Raw genomic sequence first — 5,693 nt, 5'->3', positions numbered from 1 at the left:
TGCGTTGATTCTTGTTTCCGGATTTGATACATCAAACGGTAAAAATATCAGAAGTAATACAGCTTGAACCTTCATTCGTATATCGGTTCCGTAGATGTGACTATAACACCTCGTACCCCACCGTCATAGCTCTGCCGATTGATTGCAGTAGTGCATTGAAGCTACGGGTGTATAAAAGAATAGGGATGGTGGCAATTTAAGAATTATCTCATACTATCTCTAAGATGGCGAAAATTTTAGTAGAGAAATGTGGCTGGGTGCACATCTTTACACCGAGAGTTACCAGCCCCCAACCCACAGGAACTAATGGATAACATATATCAATGATAATTAATGCTAACTAATTATATGTGATAATGATGCGTCTGACTAAATGATGATAACGACGCCATATGATGAGTAAGATGCCTAAGATGCAAAGTGTTAATAGTGATGTGATTAGTGTTATATGAATATGATAATGATATTGGATATGATTAAGATATTGTAAACAATGATGGTGAATAATATTTCACTTGAGGTAAATAGGGAATACAATATGTGTTGTCATGAAGTGCATAGTGATTATAATTAAAGTTCACGTACTCATACGAATACAGCCAAATTTTCAGGATATCTTAATGAGACCATTGGAGAGAGATTTATGATACAAAATAATGTTATATTTTCGATGGCGAGGTGAAAAAGTGGCGCTTTTTATTTCAATTTCTTCTTCCCATGGACCATATAGCGTGTATATCAAGTTTCAATGGAATGAGTCTACCAGAACCAGCTCTACATAGGTCGCAGTAGTTCCAGTGTACTGAAATTGCTCAGACCAATGTAGCACCCGTCAATATACTGACACTAACTACTCCGACCTATGTAGCGTCCGTTCTGGAGGACGTATTTCATCAAAACTTGGTATATATGCTATATGGTTTATGTTGGGGGGAAAAAAGAAAAATTCAATTTATATATATATATATATATATATATATATAAAAAGCGTCACTTTTTCAAGTCATCGTCGAAATTTGAACATTGTCTTTTTATTTCATAAATTCATGGTCTCATTAAGATATCCTAAAATGTATTTGGACAAGCAGTTTTACAGAAAATCTACTCAGACTACTGGAATTTTTATTATAATCACCCTGTATGTGCAATGAAAAATGCAGTGTACCAATTCTGGCAATACCAGAATGGGGAGAAGAATTAGCCATATAATACAAGTACATGTCGGAGACAAGGAATATTAGGTCTGGACACACATCGCGAGAAAATTGTTAATCTTTTTAAGTCTAACAGTATCAGTGCTATTATAATTGTTTTATCAACGCATAATAACGTTTATTAATGCATTCTTGTGGGGAAGCTCAATTTTACCAGGCATCCACATGTAAGCAGTTTTCCTAGCATTCATAAGGACCCAGCTTCGAAGACACCACTCTTTAATTTTAATTATACAGGGTGGACGAGAATGTCCTGGTTACATTTAAAAAGTCAGCAGAGCCAGAGCCAAAAAGGACCCCTCATATTGAAATGTGATAGTTTTATGCAACGTAATTTGTCATGAACATTAATTATGCACTGTTTGTGTCGCATTTTTCATGTTATGCCGAGTTTCTCGTTTTACAGAGTGGAATTTGAATTTTATTTTTTAATCTATCAAAAGAACTTCAGGCCACAATAAGTATTTTAGTGCAAACCACGCAACATTTTATAGCAATTGTTGATTTAGTATTGAATTTAAAACTTGTTTAGGACTTCTCGTCCATCTTGCATATTTAAAAGACTACTTTTTACATAATTATGCGTAATGTACGTGCGCAATATAAGGAAGTAAAATGACATAAGCACTTGATTCGATCACCTTTTCGGTTTATTTAAACAATAATTATTATTAAAATTGAGTTATATAATTTTATTGACATTCAAGATTAAATTGAGATATTCATATCATACCTATTGATTTACCTAATTACAATTTTTCACCCTTTATCTACCATATTATGGAAAGAATAGTACAGTAAAAAGAAAATGATAACACTGCTCAACACAGATTTTGTTCTCTAAGATATATCAGTGATTTTATGGTGATTTTAGGTTATGCTGATTTCAAATCCCATGGATTCTGTCAGATTGGCTCTAGTTCTTGCGATAAAGTGAAAATTTTATATTTCAATGGTAATTCCATAAACAGCATTCAAATCACATTGAAACTGTTCGCTGTAAATAAATACATTTCATTTGATACCTTGCACCACCCAGGCTTTATCGATATTTAACTATTTAAGCCATTGCCCCGGATGAGAGTCTCGGCAGTGTCGGATGCTTTATTATGCATATATAAATTACAGATGTATTACATCCACGACAATAAAACACACTTTTTTTTTAAAGTTACAAGCAGCAAAAATCCACGATAGTAATTAAAGAAAAATTACAAATAGCAAAAAATTCTTAAATACAGTGAATCATTAACAAAGACATTTAAGGTGATTTATGAGCTGATTTCGAATCCGGCATTGATTTTGTCAGATTTGCTCTAGTTTTTGAGATAAAGTAAAAATTATAATTCAGTGATAATCCCATAAGCAGCCTACAGATCACATTGATGACATTATGCATTACCTGAAAAACTAGCCAATTCAGCAAAACGAATACCAGAAATCAGCACAGCCCCAATATATCCTATAAGACTTCTTTAAGAACATGCGAAAACTTTCTTTTTAGCATTGTAATAAATAAAAGAATGAAATTTAAAAATATGTTCATGATAATAAATAATTACTGTGTAAATTAATTATTCGGCTGGCCATTTTAGTTCCAATTAAGAAAAAAAACCAATTAGTTAGTGCATAATAAATTATTCAGCCTCATGCTTTAAAAGTACAGTCGGTAGATGAAGGGTTAAAAAATAAGTTTAATAAAACACTCATATATATTCAATGAAATTAATTTTATAAACTAATTAAATACAAAATCAGAAGCCACAACATGCAAATCAATAAACAATGTGGGTAGAAAAATGATGAAAACTGTTAAAAGAATTTAAAAAAAATCAATATTAAAAAAAGGAATAATATTGAGAAATATTAATTAAATTATTAATAATTTAATTAATTATTATTAATTAATTAAATTATTAATCCCATAAAAATTTGGTTGCCATAGCCAGAATACAGCAATCTCGAGCAATATATCAGAAAAAAAAAACCAAAAACAATATTGATGTGTTTGCATATAATAGAATTCGTTGTGTGAGTAAAAAAATTTATTTTCGCCTTTCAGATATTTTGTGATCTTTTCACATCAAAATATACAAAAAAGCTTAAATATCTTAATTTATATTTATGTCTAAAAAAATTGTCAAAAGTATTTTGTCAAATGAAAAAAAAAATCCTAGGAATATACAATAAAACTTGAATTACTTAATTTATATGTATGGTTTTAAATCATAGAAGTTTATTTGTTTCTCAATCAACTTTCTTCTTTGATTCCTTCTTCAAGAATGCTTAGATTTGTGAACATCAAGTTATCTAATCACCTCACCCTTACCCCAAAAAAGACGAAAAACTCGTGGTATACTGAAAAAAAAGGGGCAAAAACTAAATAAATTTCAAAAAATTGAAAACAATTATGGAATGTACAAAATCGTAAGTCACCAATTATTATTAGAAAAAATTTAAAATTAAATGAGAATTTTGAAAATCAATGAAAACTATAATGAAAACTAATATTTAAAAAATAATAATCAAAATTAAAAAAAATTAAAACAAAGGTAAAAATTAAAAATAATATATTGATTGCAAGAAATTTAAAGAAATTAAAATAATAAGAAAAATAAAAGAAGTCAATTCTAAGAAGAAAAAAAATCAATTGTAAGAAAAATTAGAAAAAAAAAACAATTTTAAGAAGAAAATAAAACAACTTTAAGAAAAGTCAAAAAAAAAATTCGATTATAAGAAAAATAAACAAAATTATAACAAAAATTAAAAATTTGGTAAATAATGATTCAACGGATAATAATTTTTTAAAAGCACAATAAAAACGTATCCTAGAGAGACATTCACTAGTGAAAACAAATTTTTAATTCAATACCCAATTTTCCAGATCATTCATCCAGGACCAAAGAAACATCCCCGATCACTTACGAGATCACAGAAGCAAAATCTGGTTAAATAAAAAACATTCGAATAGAGAGAATTAACAAAAGAAATAAAAAAATACCATAAAGCAAGTCCGCAACAAATAAAATAAATTTTAATAATACCATTACTGATCCACCCTACGTATATTCAGATGGTATTTTAAACCAATAAAAGGCACCGATAAGCAGCTTTCGAGCAGTTCTCGCCATCTTTTGCAGTCCTGAAAAAAATATAAAAAAATAGGAGCTACTGAGTCGTAAAAATGGCTCAATTCGCTTTCTAATCCGTCAAATCATGGCCTGAAGTTATTTCTTATATCAGAGGAATGCGGTTTCAGACATTCGAAGATAAGATAAATGATGAGGCGTTTCTTATTTTCTTCTGTGTTTTTCATACGTGTTTTTTAATCTGGAGAAGCAATATTTGAATACTATCTTATTCAGATTGTTTCTAAAAGGATTGCGGTGTTTTTTTTCCTTTCTGAAGAATGGTCTCATGTATGCTTTCATTTGCTATTTCTTTTCCTTTTTGTTTTTTGGTGACGATTTTCCCTCTCTATTGAGAGTAATGTACCCGACTCACATTGCAGGACGAACTTGAAAGCAAGAAAAAAGACTGCCTAAAGGCTATGCCTAAACTATACCGAATGGCCTACATACATTGAGATTTCTCATTTGAAGGTTAGCAGTTTGTTGTCAGGTGGATATGGTCTGTATGGTGATGAAAGAGCTTTCAGTATTGCATGTTTGATATCATCGGCGTAATTAGTTTTTATATGAGATCAGAAGTAATAAAACTTTTTTGGATTGTTTTACTATAGTTCCATTAATTCTCTTTATTCAAAGGATTATGGCTTATATAGATTTCAAAAATATAATACCGTAATTTCAATATGATTATATGGCTGAGGATTTTCCTGCGATATTGCGATCCAGAAATGATAAAGAAGTGTGTGTTTCGTCTGCAACTGCCGCACCTGGAACCATGAACCTACACTCGTATATCGGGGTGCAGTAGATGAGACTTCAGCAGTTCATAACCCCCTTCAACGTTGCTCTGCCAACTAAATGCAGTAATGGGTTGAAGCCGTAATTCGTAGAAGAGAATAGGATGATGACAATTTAAGAGTCATCTCACACCATCTTTAAGATAACGAGAAATTTAGAACAGTGACTGGAAATACATCTTTATCCTGGGAGTTACCAGGTAGCTTCTCGGAAACTAATGGATAATACACAGGGTGATTAAAATTAAAGTTTCCGTACTCTGAATAAGTTTTCTCAAAAACTACTACTCCGAATACAGCAAAATTTTCAGGGTATCTTAATGAGACAATGGGAGAGAGATTTATGCAATAAAAAATAGTTCAACTTTTTACTACCAGGTTAATAAGTGGCACTTTTTTATTCAATTTTTCTTTTTTCTATGATCCATATAGCGCATATACAGTCGAATCACTGTATCCGTTATAGCGAAAATCTTGTTTTAACGAACTCTTTTCTAATCCCTGGCGCTGGATTTCTCCAGGCTCTTGGAGTTCGTTATAACGGGATTCAA

Source organism: Pholcus phalangioides, unplaced genomic scaffold (genome assembly GCF_987345545.1).
Source record: "Pholcus phalangioides strain wild (caught in Gottingen) unplaced genomic scaffold, Ppha-v1.0 ptg000009l_1, whole genome shotgun sequence".
Lineage (NCBI taxonomy): Eukaryota > Metazoa > Arthropoda > Arachnida > Araneae > Pholcidae > Pholcus > Pholcus phalangioides.
The sequence above is the reverse complement of the archived record's forward strand: the minus strand, read 5'-3'. Positions refer to the sequence as shown.